The sequence below is a fragment of the Asparagus officinalis genome, chromosome 4, assembly GCF_001876935.1.
Source record: "Asparagus officinalis chromosome 4, Aspof.V1, whole genome shotgun sequence".
Classification (NCBI taxonomy): domain Eukaryota; kingdom Viridiplantae; phylum Streptophyta; class Magnoliopsida; order Asparagales; family Asparagaceae; genus Asparagus; species Asparagus officinalis.
Window position 1 is genome coordinate 92424222 of NC_033797.1, and position 27027 is coordinate 92451248.

A 27027-nucleotide genomic window follows, 5' to 3' on the forward strand; every position below is an offset into this window, starting at 1 on the left:
GGATCCAAAGATCACCATGAATGGGTTTGAAGCTTACCAATGGTCATCTCCAATTGTGATGGCGCATCTTCACTTCTTGGTTGATGAGGCCCCTTAGTAGCACATATTCCTCTTGAGATTGCACAATGAGGAGCCATTGAAGATTGATTTCTAGGGATTCTAAGAAAGCTAGGGTATTGAGAAAGCTAAAGTTTTTGAAAATCAAAGTGAAGAAGAAAGGAGCTAAACAATTCTATTTATAGACTGATCCCGAACTTTGCTAAAGATCTTCACCTTTATCTTCACCCAAAATCTCACCCTGAGCTTCGCCAAAGATTATCGCCTTGAACTTTGCTGAGAATCTTGTTCTGAATGAACGTTGCCACAATTTGCAGCACAAAAATTAAGGATTTAAATTTTAAATTTTTAGGTTGATCCTCATATAACTGACTTACTGAGCTTCACCTAGCCAACTATTTCTCAAGTAAGTGAACTTTGCACAATTTAGCGGGGCACTAAAGCGAACTTTGCCAAAATGACCTGGCGAATTTCACTAAGTCTCTGAATTGAGAAAATTTTAACTAAATTTATTTGACACTTTATATGGCGAATTTTCTAAAGTCTCCAAATTGAGAAAATTCTAACTCAATTTGCTTGAGATCCTATTTAGCGAACTTCAATTTGATTCTTGCCGATATGAGGAAGCTTAAGTCGCGCTTTAAACACAACAAACTCCATGCAGAGTTCAAGTTCATCACAGAAGTAAAGTTCATACAGATCAAACACACAAAGATGGAAGATTTTAGAAAAAATATTCATTTTTATTGGCTGAATACTGATCTGCATAAAGGCAACATTTAGATTATCCAGTTACAATGATGATAGGTATTCATTGCTATTTGCTACTATCCTATACTCCTAACTATGGGTAATGTGATGGCTAAGGAACTACATTGGGGAGTGAAATTTTTTCCCATGTAGAAAAAATAACTCCTACTTACTCCTTCCTAGGCCCTATGCTAGGAGACAAAAAGAAAGTTCTTCCTAAAAAGGTACCAAGGGCTTGAAATTCGACCGAGGGGTTGAATGCCTAGAACTCACAGGAGTTGACTAGGTCATATAAACAGGAAGAAGCACGTTCTTGCACCAAAATTCAACATCAGGCTGGAACAGCCACACGACATCTAATTATGATCTAGGTTCATATTTGTGAGACCTAGTTACTATCAAAGTCCTCGCTTGTGGAGCACTAAGGTCTTTAACCACCATCTCAATCGTCGAACGATCCTACACAGAGCATTGCACTCGAAGCTCCACGCCTCTCTATCGCGATTCACTTCACCCCAATCCATCAACTAATTCTCAGTAATCTTTTCGAGCTTCATCATCTTGGCTGACATAAAGTCCACCAGCTGGTGAAGTATGCAGAGTTCATCCGCCTGGTTGCCCCCTGCTTGGGTAAACTCTTGTTGGAGCTATATCTCAGCTTCTCTATTGAGAAGCATCTCCCATCTAAGCGATGAAGACTTACACATAGAGGAGAAGAAAATGGAGATGATGAAGAATTTGGAAGAGAAATAGTGTTATTTGTAGCCTTCTCCATATCCAAACTTCTAAGAAAATCACATCTACTAAGATTTGATTGGATCAGACAAAGAGGCTAAATCTTAGACAAAAACTTGCTCAAATCTATAGCAGATCTCATAAATCCTCAATCAAGAGATCTCAGTCATGCATCACGGTGTAAATCTAAAGGAGAAATCCCAGCAACAACCGCTAGTTAGTGAACATCGCTAATCAACGAACTTCGCCCACATAACTCAAATATAGCGATTTTTCTAGCCCACACCTACAATTAGCTGAACTTCACTGATTTCTTAACTTCACCCCAGTAGTAGAGTAGGCAAAATCAAAGAAATAAATGAATACAAGCATCATGGAGTCTTCAATACAAGTCTACAATAGAGAGCCATGCTCAGTCGTACACCTCTAGCGACTAAGTAGAATAAAGACAATTTTCAAACCAAACAAGATGATTCGAGCCACGTTCAACAATACACCTCTAGCTATTACCCAAAGTATTTCGTTCTCTGTTACAAAAATGAATATATGGTCACGAAAACTCTAGGGAGTGGTAGATGGTTAAAATAAATTTCATCCAGGCTAATATCTAGCTTGGACCGAAGAAGTAAACGCCCATGGGTCGAAACACTTCAAATAGGCCCAAACTCGTTAGGGACGTCCACATAAGTTGTAATAGGGAAATTCACCTAACAAAGTATGTGAACCTCACCACGCAGCTCAGTTTTGACTCGACCCAACCAAGTGTAGAACAGGTCGACTCCCAAATCACACTAAAGGCCGAGTCAAAAGGCATCAATAGTCGACCAAATCATGAGTCGGATTCTGTCCTAAATTTAAACTCATAAACGAAGTTTGCTAGTCAACAAACTTCGCTCATAAGCAACCCAAATGGGTCACAACATCCATGACTTCAAAGAAAGCTAATACACATTCAAGTGAGTCTCACATAAACATCTTCAGTGGGCCTCGCCTAAACCTCTTCAACGAGCCTCCCATAAACTTCTTTAGCAAGCTTTGCCTAAACATCTTTATCGAGCTTCGTAGAGTCAGTGAACCCCAACAAGGAGCCGTTTGAGGGCTATTTTCAAGGGAATACTGCGTCCCACTATCTCCTATTTTGATGGCCATTTAACTCACAATTATGGGTCATTAACTCTCTCTTTTAACCTATAAAAGGATGGGAGATTGCTCATTTTTTAAGGATCTTATCATCTAGAGATCAACATTTACACATGGAAAAATCAAGAGATCACCAACCTCGTAGTATTTCTCTTGAGCTTCGGTGCAAAGAGAAGACTGGGATATCTTCCAAGCAACCAAGTCTTCATCAACAGTAAAGGACTCATTATCTTAGTCAGTTTGTCAACAGAGTATAAGATCAATGCTCTATTGGCACATAGAAAAGAACCCCAAGAAAATATTAGTTTTTTCTTAGTTTTATTGTAACTCTTTTAATTCTAATCTGTATCAATTGCAATATAAAAGACATAAAACAACAGTAAAGCCAAGGATTTGTCCCCATTACAACTACTAGAGGAGAAATAATATGGGTTCATCCTAACTTTCTCCAAGACAAGCATCAGACCTCTTCCAAATCAACGTCCCTTCTAAAGGCTTAAAGCAAGAATCTCGTAATGCCATATTTGCAATTGCATGTGAGAAGTCTTTACAAGTCTCCTTGATGACTGACTCATAGAAAGAGAATACCTAAAGAATTATGATCAACCAAGACCTCCCAAGCAGCCTAAGTCTACCAAGCAAAAAGAAACACTGTTTGATAAGGCATTGCAGCCACCATCCACTACCATCTCATTGTGATATACTCACTCAGTTCGCCACTATTCTAGCTTGTATAATCTTGCATGAACTTCTATGTTTGTCTAAGGATATGAGAGAGTCTTTGATGGAAGCGTTGATGGATAATGAAGTATTTCTCACTCGCATACCAGAGTCTCTCCAAAAAAAAGATCGAAGGCAATGCAACCAATACCATCAGCAAAAGACTTGCATCACCTTTACTTCTGACGACATGCTCATAAAAGACAACAACCATAACCAACGCCTCTATTGCACTAGGTGTGTCAGTTCTCGAATGGATTCATATTGACGTAGGATCTGCTTTGATCATCATCCCTCAGAGGTTCGTTAACTTTCTGGGCACTCCACATTTGTAGGCTCTTAAGCATGATTGGTACATTCTTCAGATTCAACTATAGCAGTAGTCTGTCATAGGGAAGATCCATCTTAAGTGTTAACTTGGTAATCTAAAAATGGAGATAACATACTACGTCATCGATGTAGATACTCCATACAACTTACTCCTTAGACGACGATGGATCCACTCCATTGTGATCGTCCCGTCGACAATAGATCATGCCTCAATCATGTAAATGATCAGGTGGTACACTAAAGGATCTATGCTGAGAAACAACCTTTTAAATTAGTAGAGAACTACTTCACTAACTCTATCTTATATGATGAAAAGACTACGATTGAGATAGCCATTCTCAAAGACCTAAACTGTGGTAATGAGGTAGTTAGTGAATTCAAGTCAAATGAGGATCTTATCTGGGAGATGGAACCTCTTGTAATTACTTTGAAGGATCTATGTATAAACCAGTCAGCTAAGAATTAGGATGACTATGTTTTTAATGGTAACGTAAACTTTGCTTATGACTATTCTTCAGGCTCTGAGCATGAAAACTCAGAAGCCAATGCTTTATTGTCTAGGATAGCTTTAGAATCAAGTTTGCAATATATCCATAAATGAGTCATACTCGACTCATCAATAGTCGGTAGCTCAAAAGATGCCACCTTTACAGTCCCTTCTAAAATAAGTATTCAAGATCCAATCCTCTTTGGGAAAGTTGAATCACAACTGTAGCTACTAGTCTCAGATGACAAAGTCTTATTACAGCCAACAAGCCTGTGACATAGTGATGAAGATGAGCTATAATTTACCCTTAAAAGGGTCAAATTTTGACAGAGGGCCACAAGTCCCGTTAATCTCCTTTTCATCAAAAGGAGAAAGCATTGATTACTTCAATCTAACTAATCATGGGCTCAAATATATCTCCCAGGAAACAGACATGTAACCAAAGCTTGGGAATTTACGAAGCCATTCTTCAGACACATTTGGTTAGGATACTAATGTCAACATCGGTGCCATGTTCTAAGTGTTTACCATCAACATGGTTTCTTATAGCCCAATAATAGACTTCGATGAAGTAGAAGTATTTGATGATCCTAAGAATAAATCCTAGGCAAAACACCTTGGGGCACAATAGGAATCGTGCATCGAACCCCATGAACCACTCACTGAAGATAAGGTGATCCAAATCAATATAGGTGATGAAGCCAATCCCAAGCCCATCTTCATTAGTGAGAATTTATCGTTGCTAAAAAATAAGAACTCGTATCTCTCATTTGAGACTACATTGATATCTTCGCTTGGAGTTTCGAATACATGACTATGCTGGAAACAAACATGGCTATGCACTGCCTCAATATTGAACCTAGTATCAACCAAATCAAGCAATAACAATGATGTTTTCGCCCTGAGTTGATGGAGTAGATTGAGAAAAATTCACAAATTTATTGAGTGCAGATTTATTCGTGAAGAGTAGCATCCAGATTGGCTAGCTAATATTGTTGTTGTAACAAAGAAGAATGGCAAGATTTAGATCTATATTACTTGCGAGATCTTAATCTCACATATCCAAAAGACAATTTCCCACTCCCTATCACAAATGTCATGGACGAAAATACATGTAGGTTCTAGAGGATGTTGCTCATGGATGGCTTTTTCGGATACAACTAGATTAAGATGCATATGGATGATCAGAAGCACACAGTCTTCAGAATACTCATAGGAGTACACTACTATATAGTAATACCCTTTTGTCTGAAGAATACTATAGCCACCTACTGACATGCAATAAATATAATTTTTGTAAGTATTTGTGCATGACAGTTAAATGTTGTGTCAACAACCTTGCAATCAAAATTAATCATGAAGAGGATCATCTCAATGATTCGAGTAGACCAACACAAGATGAACCCAGAAAGACTCTGGAGGTATCATCAGGCGAATTTTGCAGGTATACATTTTGACCCAAAGAAATTGAAAGCCATCCAGGAGATTCCACTTCTAAGAAACCTTAAAAATTTCAAAGGTTTACAAGGATGTCTAGCATACATCCATAGATTAATAGCTAATCTATCTGGAAGAAGCCAATTTAAAGGTTGATGAAAAAAAGGATTTTGTTTATTTAGGACGATGGTTGTCAAAAAAATTTTGACGAGATCAAAGAGTATCTCATGAAGCCATCTGTTCTTGCCATTCCAGTATCTGGCAAACCATTCCTAGCCTATGTCAGGGCTATGGACCATTCCTTCGACGGACTTATTGCCTAGAAAAATAATAATATTCATAAACATGCCATTTACTATCTCTCTTGGACTGTGATTTGTGTTGAGTATCACTGCAATTTGGTAAAAAAAAAAAAGAGTGTTTAGTTTTAGTTCTTGCAGTACAAAAATATAGCATTACCTGACCAGCCAATCTGTAAAACCCCGAAAATTTGAATACTTTATGATAAATAATAATAAATATGTTATACATTTATAAATAATATATTATGATGTTTGAGTATGCTAGGAACTGATTTGAGATCAATTCAATGTATATATGTATATATGTGAGTACAAATACACAAATCATGCACAAAGGCCAAGAGTGAGAATCTGGGAATTTTGACCAGTTGAGAGTTTTTATATTTCTCTCACTGATTCATTAAGAATCTGGAAAAGTGTATAAAACCAACGTTGTAGGTCTCTTCAAGAGCTTTCCAACAAATCTTAGATCATCTTATTCCGAGGTCGTATGAGAAAGTTATAGCCAAAATACCGAAGAGAATATTCCTAGTCAGACTGAATTTCCAGTTTCGGGTTTCGGGTTTCGGGTTTCGGGTTTGCTGCTATATATATACATGTTATATCATGAAAATCACCTCTTTTCTTCTATTTTACAAACCCTAGCAGCCCCCCTCTTCTCTCCCAAACCCTAGATCCGTTCTTGGCGATTTTTGAGGAGTCTCGAAGGGTTTCAGCGGGATTTGGAGCGATTCTATCGAAGGAGGAGCATGCTCACGCGTGTTCAGGAGTTCTACAATACCCCCTCAGGCGAGTAACATCTCGCCCAGTCCTCTCCTATGTTCTTAAAAGTTTTCTAATCAGTTTTAATGGGATTTGTTGAGCCTAAAACGTATATGTGAGTATAAAAATATGTTCTTTATAGCATATGATGCGAAAATCTTGTGTTTCAGTTTATAAAAAGTCCACCAATGTTTTGGGTAATAAAGTTCACCAATGTTTTCTTCGTATATGGTTATATGATTATTAGAAACATTAGTATTTTAATATCAAATAAAAATTTTCGTGTTTACAGGTTTAACAGCTGACAGAAAACCCAGATTGGGTTTCTGTCCGCTTGGCGGTCGACCGGAGCGGTCGACCGCTGAGCTCGTTTTAGGGCTTCGGTCGACCGCCAAGTTTATTCGGTCGACCGCGATGTTTGTTCGGTCGACCGCGACATTTATCCGGTCGACCGCGACGTCTGGTCGGTCGACCGAGATGCCTAGCGGTCGACCGCCAGGCTCGTGCCAGAGTTCGGTCGACCGGATCGGTCGACCGCAGTACTCTCTGTTGTATTTTCCCTATTTTGTACATTTTTGAATATTTGTTCAGGTTCGAGTGATTTCCTGGACTATCTGACATTGGTATTTGGTCTTACTATGTACCCAGTCATGATAGAAGACCTGAGGGTACCAATTATGGATATATACACTGTTTTGACTGTGAATTGATATAGGTAGATTTCACTATGTATCCCAGTGATATTTTCACCATTTCACAGTCCTCGTGTTGGACTAAAATCCACAGTCCTCGTGTTGGACAAGCATTACCTTTTAGTCCTCGTGTTGGACACCCTTCCCACTTAGTCCTCGTGTTGGACATGCATTGCTATTTAATCCTCGTGTTGGATATACATTACCATCCGGTCCATGCGTTGGACAACGGTCACATCCGGTCCAAGCGTTGAACAACGGTCACATCCGGTCCATGCGTTGGACAACGGACACATCCGGTCCATGCGTTGGACAACGGTTATTTTCAGTTCATGAGTTGGACGTGTACTTCATGCAGTCTATGGGTTGGACGTTTAATTTATATAGTCTATGTTTTGGACACTTAATCGTTTTCTGACATGTCACTCATGTGAGTTTGACATGACACTTATGTAGATTTTTACATGATATTCATGTAAGTAATAACATGATACTCATGTGGGCTATGTCACAACACTGTTTTCATACTCTGGTGTTCGTCGTATTTCTTTTATTATTATTACTGCACTAGAACCTTGGGTTTGGTATTCAGGAGTTTACAATTTGAGATGTAAGGTATATACATGAGGGTTTCCTTGTTTGGATTATTTCGCTCGACGTACCTATGCTCGTGTTGTAAATTTATAAATACTAAATCCCTCTTTAGTAAGATCAATGATTTTTGATCTCTATATATTAACTGTATTTTTCTTATACAACGAGCCCTGTTCCCTTGGGGTTGGTTGTGATGTTACTCGCTAGCGCTTTGACGCTCGTTGTCCCTCCCCCTTTCAGGTAACGAGCCAGGAGCCCGGAGAGTCGTAGACTGATGGCGATGCATTTTAGCTTCAGCCGTCTCTTTAGTTATATTTTCTTTTGGAGTTCCACAGTAGATTTTTATTTAGACATTTGAGAGTCTTGTTCTAGAAGTTGTAAAGGCTGTGTGCCTTATTTCCTTTTCGTCGGATATTTGTATTTGAGACTTGTTGAGTATTCCAGTTTATCTACTCAGATCTTGGTTATGTATTTCTGTATGTGGGATGATGAGATACTTATGTGACTGTTATCATTCCGTTAGTATATCTTGTATTATCTTTTACCTGTTTTGTACCTACACCAGTTGTTGACTCTACTAGATAGATGTTAATTGTGATGGTGAAACATGATATTGCACGGTGTGGTGCATGGCAGGTTTGACATTCTTGGTTTCACCTTGGACTGTAGCCTTGTGTGAACCCAGGGGCGTCACACAATCCGTCCATGTTATCTTGAGAGTCAACAATTTATAGATACTCATGATAAAGCCCAAATACTTAAACTTTAGGCTAGTGAAATGGGCAATACTACTTTCCCAATACAATATGACATTTGTACCTTACAAAGTGGTCAAAGGACAAGCAATGCATAGATCATCATAATCCTAAGTCTTCCAAGCTACACGAAGACATTCCAGATGAGGTGTTTGAATTGAATGTCACCACAAACCACTATGTGTGGCAAATCTACTTCAACGGTGCATCACGATGTAGCTATAAGGGATCGATAGTCGAAGGGGTGGGGGTAGTACTTATTGATCCCCACGGTCATATTCATCCTCTAGCCTATTCACTAACTGAGCCATGTTCCAACAATGTAGCTGAGTATAATGCCCTCTTGTCATGCCCCGCTTCCCAAAAAATACCCAGAAATCGGAACGTGAATAAGCCCGCGACATATTAGATTGAGAAGAAATATACACTATTATTTTTTTTTCTTTTTTTCTCAATCTAATACGCTAAGCGTCTAGAAATAAATACAATGCAAATGCACAACTCCCCGATCTCAGATAGCGAGAATATAAAGACAACACAGAATAAGAAATAGACATATCATTAATGGTAAATCATCCCAGACATAAAATATGGGTCAACATGCCCTTATACAAAACTGAACAAATGAATACTGAAGAGATACAAAAATACATCGATCAATGGAAAAGAAAGAACTACAAAAATAAACTAGAACCATCAAAGAATAAGCTTCGACTCCTTCTTCTGCTTCGTCTACAAGGCACTCCTGCTGAGAATCCTCTGGCCCCTGTTGAACCTGTTCTTCTCCTAAGTCTGATGCACACCAGAGAAAACAAGTGTACATCAGGGAGCATGGTACACGGTAAGACCCCACAAAAGAAAATAGAACAAACGAAAACCAAGGTGGAAATTGATACAATAATAGAAATGACAAATGGACGTACAACTAAAAATGCAAATTCACTACTAAAACATGATAATCATAAGAATCCATAAATCAAACGGGTAAGGAGAACATGCAGCTAGTGATCAAAAATCATCCAAGTAACAGGATCATACACTAGATGGAATTAATACGTAAAAATCTACAACATGAGACGTAGTACGTCGAGCGAAATAATCCAAATAAGGAAACCCTCATGTATATACCATATGTCTCGAATTGTAAATAATTAAATATTAATCCTGATCTATGTATGAAAAGAAACACAACTAGCCTATATCTCAGAAGAACTCATAATTAGCCAAGAAACGGTCATGTAAATAGTCATCCTATAACAGGTCACTGGTTCACATCTCACACAGAGTCAAAGTTCACATTATCGTATATCTGGTTAACAACCACATCTCACTAGTACCTCAGACCCACCCCAGTGCGAAACGATTCACTGGTACGTGCCTGGAAATAATCAATAATCACAATATCATCGCTCCTCAGACCCACCCCAGTGCGAAACGATTCACTGGTGCGAGCCTGGAAATAACAATAAACATATACGATCATTGCTCCTCAGACCCACCCCAGTACGAAACGATTCACTGGTGCGAACCTGGAAATAACAATTATCATATCCGATCACTGCTCCTCAGACCCACCCCAGTGTGAAACGATTCACTAGTGCGAGCCTGGAAATAACAACAACATATCTGATAACATGAACTCAGACCTTCCCATCCCAACTCTTCTTGTTTTCTAAGTCAACAATACACAGGTATCATGGTCTTGTACACGACACGCTAGGCAACTAAGGACATGAACTACTAATGGTTCTCAACAAAACAAGAAATAATAAATAAATACAACTAATTTTATGCAAATCATATGATGAACATGACTATATAAGCTAGCGATAAAATCAGGTGTGCATATATGACATGAGTGAGTATAAATAACAGTATCAACATGATAGTGTCAATGTACATGAAACGTCGTGTTCTTCAACTATCAATCACACGATCATAATACAAAAATAATCTTTTTCCAAAATAACTTCTTTAAAAGCATTTATAATTCTAAAATAATTTCCTTCCACGACAAAGATTCTAAAAATATTATAATTAATCTAAAATAATTCTGTTACCCAAAATAAATTCTTTAATTTATTATATTTGTCCTAAAAATACTATTTATCATACAACTATGATTTAATCAATATTATTCAACAAACAACCCACACAGATAATCATATTACAACTAATCTACATATATAATTAATAATTATTGAAATAACAAGGAGATGCGGGATCTTGCAAGCAACTAATTAATTCACAACAAATTTAAGAATTGAATGACAAGTCAAGAGAGTATCAGGATCTTGCCTCGGGGTTCGTCGAACGAATCGGTCGAGCTCGACGTCGGGGTGAGAGAGATGAAGAGAGGGAGGAGAGAGAAAAAATAAAAGGGGCGGCGACTGCTTTAGAACGAGGGGAAGAAGAGAGAGATTATGATATATATTTATATAGTACATTAGGGTTTAGGGTGAAGTATTTAAAACAAAAAATAATTAAAATAAATAATTATGGATATTTAAAAATCAAAATAATTACGGGATAATTATCTACAATTAAAAACATACATGTTGTGCTAATACAAAAGTTGATACGAAATAGTCGAAATATACCCATATTGTACAACTCAGCAAGAATAATTAATAATAAAAAATATTTTTATTTATATTTAAAATAAAATAATTATTGGATAATTACGTACATAGTAAAACGTACTAGTTATACTAATACGACAGATAATATGTAACAGTAGAAATAATACAACTAATTATACAAATAATACGTAATTAATAATATAAAGTATTATACGAAATATTACGTAATAATATTAATAGCACAACATATTATTTAAAATAATACGTAATATTATCGATAACATAACAAATTAATTACATAAATTTTTACTATACAAAATAAATTTATAAATATCAAAATCATTTAAATAACTATATAATTAGATTTTTAAATCATAAAAAAATTATAAAAAATCAAGAAAAATATAAATACTTTTTTAAAAATCATAATTAAATATTATAAAATATTAAAAAATTATTTTAACTAGTATCAAAATTTTACGGTCATTACATTCTACCCTCCTTAAAACAAATTCTGTCCTCGGAATTAAAATAAGAACCCCAGAAACAGATATGGAATGATATATATAAGCAGATGAGATAGAAACAAGAAACAAGGGGAAGTTACGAGTTAAGAATAGTGGGAAGTTCTGGAGTCAAAAAGTGATAAGATAGGGACGAAACGAAATCTATCGACATGAGAGGCTAAGGGCTCAAGGATAGTCTTACGGATGAAGTATGATATGTATATAAATTATCTATTATATTCTTACTAGTGAGGATTCGGGACCGTGATCGGAACCATGACCTGCGTGGGCCACAAAAAAAACCTGTCACGCCCCCGCTTCCCAAAAAATACCCGGGAATCGGAACGTGAACAAGCCCGTAACGTATTAGATTGAGAAGAAATATACACTATTATTTTTTTCTTTTCTTCTCAATCCAATACATTAAGCGTCTAGAAATAAATACAATGTAAAGACACAAGTCCCCGATCTCAGATAGCGAGAATATAAAGACAACACAAAATAAGAAATAGACATATCATCAATGATAAATCATCCCAGACATAAAATATGGGTCAACATGCCCTTATACAAAACTGAACAAATAAATACTGAAGAGATATAAAAATACATCGATCAATAGAAAAGAAAGAACTACAAAAATAAACTAGAACCATCAAAGAATAAGCTTCGACTCCTTCTTCTACTCCGTCTATAAGACACTCCTGCTGAGAATCCTCTGGCTCCTGCTGTTCTTCATCTAAGTCTGACGTACACCAGAGAAAATAGGTATACGTCAGCATGTATGGCACACAATAAGACCCGACCCCCCAAAGAAAATAGAACGAACGGAAATCCAATGCGAAAAACGATACGATAACAGAAACAACAAAAGAACTTACAACTGAAATCCACAAATCAACATGAAAACACTACTAAATCATGATAACATAAAGCATCCAAAATCGATTAGGCAACGAGGTCATGCAGCTAGCGATCAGACTAATTATCCAAGTAACAGGGGCATATAATAGATGGAATTAATACCTAAAAATCTACAACAAGAGACGTAGTACGTCGAACGAAATAATCCAAACAAGGAAACCCTCATGTATATACCATATGTCTCAAATTGTAAATAATTAAATATTAATCCCGATCTATGTATGAAAAGAAACACAACTAGCCTATATCTCACAAAAACTCATACTTAGTCAAGAAACGATGTCATGTAAATAGTCATCCTATAACAGGTCACTGGTTCACATCTCACACAGAGTCAAAGTTCACATTATTGTATATCTGGTTAACAACCACATCTCACTAGTACCTCAGACCCGCCCCAGTGCGAAACAATTCACTGGTGCGTGCCTGGAAATAATCAATAATCATAATATCATCGCTCCTCAGACCCACCCCAGTGCAAAACGATTCACTGGTGCGAGCCTGGAAATAATAATAAACATATTCGATCATTGCTCCTCAGACCCACCCCAGTACGAAACGATTCACGGGTGCGAGCCTAGAAATAACAATAAACATATCCGATCACTACTCCTCAGAGCCACCCCAGTGCGAAACGATTCACTGGTGCGAGCCTGGAAATAACAACAACATATCCGATAACATGAACCCAGACCTTCCCATCCCAACTCTTCTTGTTTTCTAAGTCAACAATACACAGGTATCATGGTCTTGTACACGACACGCTAGGCAACTAAGGACATGAACTACTAACGGTTCTCAACAAAACAAGAAATAATAAATAAATACAACTAATTTTATGCAAATCATATGATGAACATGACTATATAAGCTAGCGATGAAATAAGGTGTGCATATATGACATGAGTGAGTATAAATAACAGTATCAACATGACGGTGTCAATGTACATGAAACGTCATGCTCTTCAACTATCAATCACACGATCATAATACAAAAATAATCTTTTACCAAAATAACTTCTTTAAAAGCATTTATAATTCTAAAATAATTTCCTTCCACGACAAAGATTCTAAAAATATTATAATTAATCTAAAATAATTTTGTTACCCAAAATAAATTCTTTAATTTATTATATTTGTCCTAAAATACTATTTATCACACAACTATGATTTAATCAATATTATTCAACAAACAACCCACACAGATAATCATATTACAACTAATCTACACATATAATTAATAATTATTGAAATAACAAGGAGATGCGGGATCTTGCAAGCAACTAATTAATTCACAACAAATCTAAGAATTGAATGACAAGTCAAGAGAGTATCTGGATCTTGCCTTGGGGTTTCATCGAACGAATCGACAATGATCTAGCGCTGGGTTTGAAGAGCGGTACGGGTCGGATCTAACGCAGAAAGTGCGGCGTGAAGCACGGCTCCGACGGCGAAGCACGAGGACAGCAACGTGATCTCCGGTGAACGGCATCAGATCTAGAGGGAGGGGCAGCGGGTCGTCGGTCGTCGGCGTGCTTGGCGCTCGGCGGTTGCAGCGGGCTCACGGAGGCGGCTGGCGGGCGCTTGGATGTTGGGTCGGGCTGCTGTAGGACGGCAAGGGGTGCTGGCGACTCGCTGTTCGGCTGGTCGGAGACTGACGGCGAGCAGGAGGGGCTGTTAAACGGCGAGCGGGGGTTGAGGCGGGACGGCGGCTCCAGAGGGGCTGAGGTGGGGTGTGTGGCGGTTTACGGGGAGCAAGGGGAGGAGTGCAGTGCGGATGGTGAGAGGAGGGGGTCAGATCCAATGAGGCTTGGGCTGAGCTCGAGAGGAGGCAGCGGGGTGGGCTCGGTCGTCGGCGACGCGCGGCCAGGCGAGGGATTGGGTGCTCGGTTTCGCGTGAAGGAGGACGTCTGGGCGGTGAAGGGGGTGGCGGTTCCTGAGCTCGACGTCGGGGTGAGAGAGATGAAGAGAGGGAGGAGAGAGAAAAAATAAAAGGGGCGGCGGCTGCTTTAGAACGAGGGGAAGAAGAGAGAGATTATAATATATATTTATATAGTACATTAGGGTTTAGGGTTAAGTATTTAAAACAAAAAATAATTAAAATAAATAATTATGAATATTTAAAAATCAAAATAATTATGGGATAATTATCTACAATTAAAAACGTACATGTTGTGCTAATACAAAAGTTGATACGAAATAGTCAAAATATACCCATATTGTACAACTCAGCAAGAATAATTAATAATAAAAAATATTTTTATTTATATTTAAAATAAAATAATTATTGGATAATTACATACACAGTAAAACGTATTAGTTACACTAATACGACAGATAATATGTAACATTAGAAACAATACAACTAATTATACAAATAATACGTAATTAATAATATAAAGTATTATACAAAATATTACGTAATAATATTAATAGCACAACATATTATTTAAAATAATACATAATATTATTGATAACATAACAAATTAATTATAGAAATTTTTACTGCACAAAATAAATTTATAAATATTAAAATCATTTAAATAACTATATAATTAGATTTTTAAATCATAAAAAATTATAGAAAATCAAGAAAAATACAAATACTCTTTTAATAATTATAATTAAATATTATAAAATATCAAAAAATTATTTTAACTAGTATCAAAATTTAACGGTCATTACACCTCTTAATTAGCTTACAGCTTGCCAAAGATATTGCTGTGAAATATCTTAAAGTACATGGAGATTCTAAATTAATCGTCAACCAGATAAAAGGGGAGTATGAGGTCTAAATTTTTCCATGTGAACTACCATTGGGGAAGATTGTCAAAGCTTCATTGTTATCGGTGAAGCCAAGAATTAAAACTGAGTACGATCATTGAAGCTTCGTCATTGATGATGAAACTAATTCAAGTGATTTGAAGAACTTTCGACCCTGATGGGGGCTATTTTAGCAAATAGAAAGCCCTACCATTAATGGCCAGGTTGAGAAAGAAGATGGGTTTAGAAGCTTACCTAGCGCCATCTCAAGTTATGGGGTCCAGTGGTGAGGTTTGACCGATGATAGTTGCCGACGGCCTGCTTTCTCTTGACTAGCTAATGACAGGGAGATATTGAAATCAAAGAGATCTTAAGATATAGGAGTCAAAAAAATTTGATGGGTCTAGGGTTTAGAGGCAAAGTGAAAAGAGAAAAAGATGAGCAGTCTATTAATAGGCTTTTATCGAGCTTTGCCTAGAGATATTGTCCTGCTCTTCACCCAAAAGATTTAACCCTGAACTTTGCCTAAGAATGATATTCACCTCAAATTAAGGCATGAAAATTAGGAAATTAGATTTTCAAATTATCTAAGTGAGTCTCAGTAATTTAATTAGCGAACTTCGCTCATGTCTCAAAGTTAAGCGAACTCTGCCTAATTTGCAAGAGACTTCATTAGGTGAATCTCATTCAACAACTCTCGCCTATATACGAAGACTAAGCTTCACTCCAAGTTCAAGAGGTAAACCATGCACAGATCAAACACACGAAAAAGGTAGTTTTCACAAAATTTAACTCTTTCATTAATCATAAAGGTTGCATACAAGAAAGTTTCAGACCCTCAAACTACAAAGCAAGCTAGATCCTATTACTCCAAATTTGTGTCAATTGATAAGCAGAGAGGAAATACACAAAGCAAGAAGATCTCTCATTCCTCCTAATTGTGTGATGATTGAGGAACAAAAAGAAGACTCTCAAACTAATATAGGCATCAAGTCCAAGGAAGCCAGACGACATCTAATTGCACTCTAGGTCCACATTTGTGAGACCTAATCACTTTTAGAGTCTTCACTTGGGGAGTACAAGGCTCCTTATTTTGGCACCATCGAAACCTCCGAATAATTTTATGAAGAGAATGACACTCAAGACTCCATGAGTCCCCATTACGATTCACTTCACACCATGCTTTCGACTTTTTCTTTAGAGTCTGGTCAGGCATAGCCTTTTCAACTAAATGCAAATCCACCAATAGGCAGAGAATACAGATTTCCTCCACATAACTGTCATCTACTTGGGCCACTTTTTGTTGAAGTGGCTTGATCTCTACTTCTCTACTTCCATATCGGGCTATTTATAAGCTTTCCAAAACTAACTTCCCAAAATAAAAATCACTTCTTACGAGAAGTGATTGGACCTAACAAAGAAGCTAAAAAGTAGCCTAAATACTAGAGTGTCCAGCGAATCTCACCAAACACTTAACCACCAAGAGAGATCTCAGCCATGAATTAAGGCATGGATCTAAGGGCAACGGTCTTGGTGACCCTCGCCAATCAGCAAAAATTGCACAAAGAGTTAAAATTAAGGGAATCCTAGCCAAAATTTAGGGCCCAGAGAACATCGCTATTCCATGAACTTTGCCCCAATCCAAGGGCAAATGAACTTGGTCCTAAACCCAAAATCTGATACCATCCAGTTATAACTAAGTGCTCAATCAACATGAGTCCACAACATAAGTCATGTTCAACAGTACACCTCCAGAAAACCAAGTAGTCAAATGGAGAGAAATCTTGCATGAACAAGACAACTGAAGCTATGTTCGACAATACATCTCTGGCTATTACCCAAAGTATTTCATTACCTTTCCAAGTCAAGCACAGGATCATGAAAACTATGGGGGTGGGGGCCTTTGTAGATGGTTAAAGTATACAAGCTCAATCCCGGACTGATACTTAGTAAGAATAACACAAAATCTTATACTTGAGCCTAATATTAGTTCAAGAAGTGAACACTAATGGGCTAAACACTTAATTAAATTAGAGTGGTCCAAGCATGATTCATAGCGGAGCTCGCCTAAATCTTAGCAAAGCTCGCCCAAGTTACACTAAAGCTATCTATGAAGACCAAGTCAAAGTGAAATGAAGTTCACCCAAAATGAACTTCACTCCCAAAGAACAAACCTTGCATATGGCCATGTCATCCACACCCCAAGAGAAGTGGATTACCCACATTCTAACAAAGTTCCCTAGAACAAACTTTGTACATGGCCGTTGAGTGAGCTTTACCCTGACTATTATTGGCGAACCTTACCTATGAGCGTTTCAAGAGCTATATTTATGGAAATAGTTTTTTTTCCATTATCTCCTGAGCTAATGGCCACTAAATCTATATTTAATGGCCACTAGCTCTATCTCTTTCTTAGCATATAAGAGGAGGGGAGATTTTTCATTTTGGGACACTTGGAAACTTTCGCACTTTTTAGCATCTTGCGAACTTTTGCATCGTAGCAATCTTAGAGATTTCAACATTCTCTAAAGAGATTAGATATCAAGCTTAGCTCCAACAATCTTCAATCATCAGAAGACTCACCGCCTTTGTCAGACTATCAATAGAGTGATAATCATATTTTTTATTACAATTTTATATCCTCATTATCTATTTTACATGAATAAATATACCATTAATAATTGTTTTTAGATTAGTTTATACATAAATGAATGGAAATATAAATAAATATTATTAAATGTAAAAACCCCTCAAAATCTCTCTTCTCTATTTTTGTAGCATTTTAGAAGCACATTGAAGCAAAAAGCCAATAGAACCGGACTGCTGGACTTGGTTGTAGAGGCTTGGAATTTCAAAATCAAATGTGGACTTGGATGCAAATAATTGAAATGAAGTGGGCTTTTATGTACTTATTCAAGATTACAAAACCGGACTTATTTGCAAATGACTTGTGGACTTTGCTCTTCAATTTTCTTTTGAAAAATCATTTGAATGGGGAGGAGCTCCAAAGAAGACCGGACTTGCTGCTCATCTTCGATTTTGGAAATGAAATCAAAGCTCTGGACCTGCTACATGGACCGAACTCTTCATGGGCCGGCTGCTAATTTTAATCAAATGAAAACAATGCTTTGATCTATTTTTCATTGGACCAGACAGGGAATTGAGGTGCTGCAGGTGTGGAATTAAAACCAAACTTGATTGTTGCATGTTCAAATATGGGCTTGCTTGGCTTTAGATCAAATGAAACCGGATGTGGGCCGCTCTTCAAACTTGATTGCTGAAAATCACTTGGGCTGGACCTAGGGGTGCAAAATGGTCCGGTTTTATCCGGACCGACCGCAACCGTATCCGTTTAGAAAGCGGATATGGTAGGCAAAAATTGAAACAGCTCGGATATGGTTTCGGATACGGTTACGGTTTTGATTTTTTATCCGGATACGGTTTCGGATACGGTTATTGGGTCAAAATTGCGGATACGGTCCGGATATCCGGATATTTGAAATGAGCTAATTTCTATTGGGTCGGGTGACTCGGGTCTATAACAAATATCCGCAACCCAAATCAAACTCCAAAAACACTAACCCTAAATCTCTCCCATTCCCATCAGCCTCCACCTCCAAACCTCCAGCTCGATATTCGTCACCGCCTCCAGCTCGAAAACCCACCGCCGCCGAGCTCGAAAACCCGCCTCCAGCTCGAAAACCCGCCTCCATCTCGAAAACCAACCGCCTCCAGCTCGAAAACCCACTGCCGCCGAGCTCGAAAACCCGCCTCGAGCTCTAAAACCCACCGCCTCCAGCTCGAAAACCCACCGCCTCCAGCGGGAAAACCCACCGCGGCCGAGATCTGCCTCCCGCCTTCGAGATCCACCTCCCGCGTCCGAGATATGTTCTCCGTGCCCTGCCTCGCCTCCGCCTACACGTCCCACCCCGCCTACGACAATGTCCAAAGTCCAGTAAGGTGAATTCAAACCCCTATGCTCTATTTTTTGATAAAAGCCCTAACTTTTAGCATTTATTGACTGAATTGAAAATCCTAATATTTTTTATTTGAATGTTCCATATGAAGGCCCGATTGAGGAGTATGAGACTCCATCAGCAGAAATGCTGTTTCCACCGGTAAGTTTCTTTGACAGAAGAGGTCTGTTTAGTTGAATTATCAGTACTGGGCTTGCTTTAATTCTTTAATTTGGTTGCAGACACCATTGCAGACCCCAATCCCGACTCCATTGCCTGGAACAGGTGATCAAGGAATGTAAAACATCCCCACAGGTCCATCTGATGATTCTGATTATACCCCAAGTCCAATTAGCGATGTCAGGAATGGTCTTGACGTGAAAGGTGGAAGACCCATTCCTTATATGGTATTGTTTATTCCCCTTTCTGCTGATTTCTAAATAGTGTACATTTAATGGGAGGTTGGATGAACTGTTCTGGTTGATTTCAGTTGGTTGCATGGGTAACTATAAATGGGTCTCGTTTACCTTCCTTTTCTTCTTTATTATGCAGCAACCCCCTTCTCCATGGATGACTCAGTGTCCTTTGGGTGTGGACGTTAATGTTGGTATGTTAAAGAAAGTAGAAAATTTGAGTTAGCCTTTGGTATATCTTATTAATAATACACGATGTATTGGATGGTTGCTATTTGTAATGAACATCGTTTCATATACTTTGTTCCCTTTTTTAGCCTATGAAGAAGGCCCGCTATGGTGTTCTAAGCTTTGTCATGCAGAATAGCAACAAAGTTTTGAGGTAACTTGTCTTACTTGTCTTACTTTGTGAGTTATTAAAATCATATTTATTTTTTGTCATATCCTACTCATATTTATTTCCCAAATATCCGATTAGTATCCGTATCCGAACCGTATCCGAACCTCTAATATCCGAACCGTATCCGTTTCCGTTTTAATGCGGATATGGTATTGTTTTTTTCTTACCGATGAATATCCGAACCGTATCCATATCCGTTTTCAGAAAGTGGTTATGGTTATGGTAAGGGTCATATCCGAACCGTATCCGAACCGAATGCACCCCTAGCTGGACCTGATGCAATGCAACTTGGATTTTTCTCTCAAGTGGGCCGGACTTGCAAGCTCTAGGTTTTATTAAATCAAATGAGAAAATCATGGATATGGGCTGGAGACATTTTTGGTTTTTTGGAAGCTCCATTGGCTGCAGCCTTGAGTTTTTTTTACATTGGACTTGCTTGGAAAATCAATTGAAGAATGGGCCTTGGAAAATCAAATGAAGATTGGGCTAGAGAAGAACAAAAACCAAATTCAAAGGTGGAGATTGTTGCTTGGGGCTCAAGACAAATCCAATGGCTCATATTCATTAAAGATTACTATAAATAGGGGTAGAGAGTGAGGGGTTAGAGGTGTGAAAATTTTGTAAACTCCTTTTGGAGAGGAGGGCTACTCTTAATTGAGAAGGCCTTCCAAAAATTATAACTTTAGTTGTAATTAATAATAATAATTTTTTCCACTTTAAATTTGTTCTTTCTCCTCTTGTTGAATGATGAGGATGGAGATAAAGAGCAATTTGAAGTTTTGCATTTCTTTTCTCTTTTATTTCTTTTTTGTAATTTCTTTATTATTGCTTACTAGTTAGATTTAAATTCATGCTTATAGTGTAGATTTATTTTCTTGTCTTTTTATTTCTTTTTTGTACTTTAATTTGTAGAGTAGATTTATTTTCTTGTATATAATTTTTGTAATTTATTTTGTAGTTTAGATTTTTATTTTCTTTGTAGTTAGATTTATTTCTTGTTCATAGTTTAGATTTTTCTTTTCTTTTTATTTTTGTAATTAGTTCCTTTTCTTCTTGCTTTTATTTCTTAAGATGTGAATTTAATTCTTGTAAGAATCTTAGAATTGTATGAAACTAGTCTAATTTCTCTTATATTGTATGAATTATTCTCTTACACTTAAAATGTTCATGTTTAGGATAATCAACTAGAGAACTAATCGGTAGAAGAAGAATTTGATAATCTATGCTTATCTTAAATGGTTTGATAGGTTATGCTTATGAATTCTAGGATTATTATCATGTTGTTGTTCTTATCATGAATAGTAATTTTAACTTAGATGATAATTTGATAGGTTACACTTTCCTTAAATGGTTTGATAATCTATGCTTAATAAATCTAAGTTGAAATATGATAAAAAGAGAATAGTTTATATTTTGTAATTAAAATTGGTTAGTGGATTATATTCTAGATTTCTTACCTCTTTTGAATCCTCCATCTTGACTTTCTTAAATTTTCTTTTCATTCTTAGTTTTATTTCTTGATTTTATTAATTCATATTTCTTGCCTTGTGATTTCATTTATTCTTTGATTCTTTCTTCTCTAAAATTCAATTTATTATCTCTTGCACATAAATCAAAACAACCACTCATCATAATTACACTTATTCTTTATTCCTAATTGTCATGCACAAAACATAAGAACCATTTCTAATAATCTCTTAAAATCACCTTCCTCATGGGATCGATATTTTTTATACTATAACTTGATAAATTGTGCACTTGTAATTTTGGTACATAATTATGCCGCATCATAGAGTATGAGATCGACACTCCATTGATAGGGTGGAAATAAACAAAATAATTAACTATTAGTTTGATAATTGTTCGAGTAACTATTTGATCATATTCTATTTAGTAGTTCATCTACCAATAAACAAATGTTTTTTAGTACTTGAGTTTATTAACAAATAGAATTTAACCAGATATATATTTGATTCATTTGCCTATCAAGTATTCATTTAAAATTTGATCACACGTACGCATTATTTGTTATTGCACATATGATGTCATATTTTTAATCCACTTAATGTTTCTACTTAAATTCTATGTACTAATTTTAAGACTTAAATAATCTTAAATCTATTTTCTAATATAAATATTGATATATAGTATATATATATATATATATATATATATATATATATATATATATATATATATATATATATATAATTATATTATATTATAATATATATATATATATATATAGAGAGAGGAGAGAGAGAGAGAGAGAGACACATATTAAGATTAAAGCATGTAAACACAATTTGTAAACGCTTTTAAACTAGTTTTTAACTATGGGCATGAAGTTTGGTTGTAAGTGATCTTGCCTTAATATCATGTGCTAAGCCTCTGAACAAAGCGAGCAAACCCCGAGCATAAACTATTCTGTTCTCCCTCGCACACGCGATTCATCTCGCACTCGGTCTTGTCAACACTTGGATATCTCGGCCCTTCTGTACTGTGACGCGCCAGGTTCACACAAGGCTACATGCCAAGGTGAACCCCGGATGTCCAAATCGCCAAGCCACCAAACACTTGTGCTAACGATATGGTTCTCACCTCATATATAACTACTATTTAATTTATATATACATATATATATATAGAGGAATCTTCGGCTGCGAAATTTTTTCGCACAGTAACGTGCGAAAACGGCTTTAAGCCGTTGGATCTTCCCTTTCATCTCTCTCCGTTGGATTTTTTTCGTTCCCCAGACCCTCACTTTCTCTCTCCCATAAACCCTCCACCCTCTCTCTTCCCAACCCTCATCCCTCTCCCTCTTCTCGCTCGTCACCCCAAGCACCGCCACGCCCCGAACCCGACTCCCTCTCCCTCTCGCGCTCGTGACCCCGAACCCGACTCCCTCTCCCTCTCGCGCTCATGGCCCCAACCCCAGCGGCCATCTCCTCTCTCTCAGATCGGCCATCTCCTCGCTCGTGACCCCGCGCTCATGGCCCCAACCCCAGCGGCCATCTCCTCTCTCTCAGATCGGCCATCTCCTCGCTCGTGACCCCAAGCACCGCCACGACCAGATCGAGGTCCTCTCTAAACTTTTTGCTTGATTTTGATAAAATTTGGGAAGATTATTGTTGGATCTTGAAAAGGCTTAACCTTTCTTGGCGAATCTTTGATTATTGTTGGATTTTGATAAATTTATGGGAAGATTATTGTTGGATTTTGTGGGAAAGGAAACAGCTCGTAGATCAATTTTAACATTTGGAAAGTTGTGTGCTCTATAATATGACATGGTTTTGGTTATTTTTTTTTTATATTACATGTTTCTTAAGTTTCTAGTTTTAGTCAACTAACTAGCACTTGTTTTTAATAAAGATTTGGAAAGTCATTTGTGCAAGTTGATAACATGCCTTATGTATTAAGTTTATTTTGACTCAATTTACCATAATGTTATCGCAGCTTGAAGGAGTGTTGATAATATTAAGTTTATTTTATTGCTTCAGTTGATGTCCCATTTTGTTATGTTTTGATTATGTGCTGCTAGCTAGTGATTCGTGGAGCAGCATCTGTAATATTATTAGAGTTTGTGGGTGTCATGTGTATATTGTGGCATCTTTGTTAATGCTTCTTAATGCCCATTTGGTTCTTAGCTTTGTGATTTTTGAGTGAATCACTCTAGAAGTTCAATCCTGTTGAAATTGTGATCAATATGATTGAACTATTCTACGTATCATGCTGTATTTATACCGACTCAAACTAAGTTCAGTCCCTGTGTAACTTCAGAGTCCCAAATGACGAAAATCACACTAAAAATTTTTAACTAACCTGAACCGTGTATTTTTTCTGTTCTCATCATTTTTTATTTAATTACCCTATATCTCTTTTGTTCTTTGCCGTCTTTTTTATGTTCTTCTGTTTCTCTGGCTGATCAGTATGATCTATGAGAAGGACAGCGAAGCCACATTATACGTTACTAGCAATATCCCCGTGTGTGACTCTTCCTTTTAGGGCTTGGATTGACATAAATTTTGATAACATCATGTATCCAAAATTTTTATCTTTTACCTAGTGACACCTTTGTCATTCATCAAAGTTATTGCCTAGTCCTGTATCTAAAACCAGTAATTCGATATGTTGCCCAAATCATTATTGATTTTGGTCGTTTGTGTTTCAGGTATTATTTCGATCACAAGTTTCTCGTTGATGTGGTTGGCCAAATATTACATCAAAGCCACCAGCTACTATCGAATGGGAATAAATGGCGTCTATTTGACTGTTTGTGGATTTCACTGCATGGATTTGCTGAATGGCTCTTGTAGATTAAACTGAGACGAAGTTCTTAAAGTCAAATCTACCGTGTACTAATCCTAATAGTATTTGTCATCTATTTATTGCTCAGATTCAGCTATAGGATGTGGAATTGAGAAATTTAACTTGTATTGTAAGAACACCCTCTATGAATTTAAATAGATCTGTTTGTTTCGATTCAGCCATCCTTCGTTTGTCTTCAATCTTGTATAATTTTTCAGGTGGTTATATTTCCATGTACTTTTAGTTAGTTACCTATACGTTCAAGATGGAAAGCTAGTGCAGCAGCATGCTGTTTTACTTATGCTTGTATTGCAAAAATCTTGAAAATTGTATGAACTTACAGCGTAAAACACAATCTCTACTCTACTAGTAGCGCATACTACCCTTCTTACTGGAAAAGTTCATCATTCACAATCTAGCAAGATACTCGCCGATTGAAGTAACTGACTTTAAGCATTGACTATACTGCAAGGGTAGGCGCACGGTCTCTACTCTGCTACACAAATTTTGCCCACAATCTAGCGAAGTACTGGAAAAGTTCATCATTCACAGTAGCAGCTTTTGCAGCAACACAAATTCTGATGCATTCACAATCGGGAAAGTGAGACAACCGACATATGACGTTACAGCATTCTGGACAATTAACACAGAGGGAGATATCAACGGACCAACACAAATTAAGACAACCATAACAATGAAAGGGAACAGAAACTTAATTGCATTGTACATTAAAGATAAAACCCTCTTTGGATACATTAAACTTTGGATACATTAAAGATACAGCCCTCTTTGGATAAATTAAGACAACCATAACACAGAGGGAGATATCAACGGATCAAACTTTGGATACATTAAAGATACAGCCCTCTTTGGATAAATTAAGACAACCATAACACAGAGGGAGATATCAACGGATCAAACTTTGGATACATTAAAGATACAGCCCTCTTTGGATAAATTAAGACAACCATAACACAGAGGGAGATATCAACGGATCAAACTTTGGATACATTAAAGATACAGCCCTCTTTGGATGATTGCTGAATTTCTTCACATAAACCCCTGCACAAAGAGATTCACATTTAGTAACTTCATCCAAAGACGGCCAAGGAAAGCGAAAATGAAGTAAAATCGCATAAGGTGACATGAAAGACCCGACATATATGTGGGTTTTGTTTGATGGGTTTTGTTGATCAGGTGATTTTTCTGAATACAGCACCGTTGCATCCGCATATCTACAGCAACAAGGCATGGAGTAAGATCAAAGTAAACAGATATTCTATTGCAACTAAGATAACACATTAGGTCACAAGTTTTCCATCAAAAAATAAGAAATAACTATTTAAGAAGCTATATCCTTGAAGCTGAGAATGAGCAAGCATACAAACATCCGAGAAAAGGGATTCATTAGCTGAAGGGAGATTTCAATTTTGGGTCTTATTCATCACCACATCAGCATGAAGATCGAGCATATGCAACAGAGAAATGCGGTAGTATATGTGGTCGCATATGCAACCACATCAGGACATAGGAACATCAGGAACTAAGGGACAATGTAGAAAATCAACCATCATAATCATGTATATCTCAGTAAAGTACTCAAAAAAAATTCGGCTTTAGAGAGGACAGTAAAAAAATACAACAAGCAATTTTGACTAAAATCCAACAAGCATCAACCATCATAATCATGTATAACTCATTAAACAACAAGAACCCTCAATCTTAAAAATTAAAATTAAAATTTTACCTACAAACAGTTTTGATTCAAGCTCCCTTTGGATCCAAGTGAGAGAGAGTGGCCGCTGGGGTGATTTTCGGGGTCGGATCCGGAGTTGGAGGAGGAGGTCGGAGTCGGAGTTGGTCGGAGTCGGAGTTGGTCGGCGGCGGTGCTTGGGGTCACGAGCGAGAGAGGGAGAGGAGGGTTTGAGGAGTTGGTCGGGTAACCCCAGCGGCGGTGAAGATGGGTTTCACGAGCGAGAGGGTTTCACGAGGGAGAGAGAGGGAGGAGGGTTTGAGGAGAGAGAGGGAGGAGGATTTGAGGTGAGAGAGGGAGACGTGATTTAGAAGTGGGAGGAGGAGGATTTGAGGTCACGAGATTTTTTTGGTTTCTGAAACCAACACGAGCCGCTCGTTAAATCCAAGGGCCCAGAGATGTTTTCGCACAGTCCTGTGCGAAAATTGTTTCGCACAGGAAGATTTCTCTATATATATATCACTATATATATATATCACTATATATATATATGAAAACCAATATAATGTGTGTGTATAGATATTGAGCTTAACGTACTTAACACACATAATATAAAACCTAAACTAAGTTACCCAAGCTTGATCTGGTCTTCAATGTAGCTCAACTTGGTAAACTCACGGATGAAGCTTGAACTTGATCTTTAACTTTAAATTGCATAAGC

General features: G+C 37.3%; 2 long non-coding RNA genes across 3 annotated transcripts; one reads left to right on the plus strand and one right to left on the minus strand.

The window, feature by feature from the left end:
• Positions 19435–20444, plus strand: LOC109836054. Of its 2 annotated transcripts, XR_002245806.1 has the most exons (5): positions 19435–19496; positions 19605–19654; positions 19735–19899; positions 20045–20099; positions 20223–20444. It is a non-coding gene; the product is annotated as an uncharacterized LOC109836054 (long non-coding RNA). The 2 variants fall into 2 exon arrangements; XR_002245805.1 differs by lacking the exon at positions 20223–20444 and having other exon boundaries at positions 20045–20199.
• Positions 25346–26567, minus strand: LOC109836055. Its single transcript, XR_002245807.1, has 3 exons — positions 26361–26567; positions 25773–25848; positions 25346–25675 (listed from the first exon to the last, which is right to left on the minus strand). It is a non-coding gene; the product is annotated as an uncharacterized LOC109836055 (long non-coding RNA).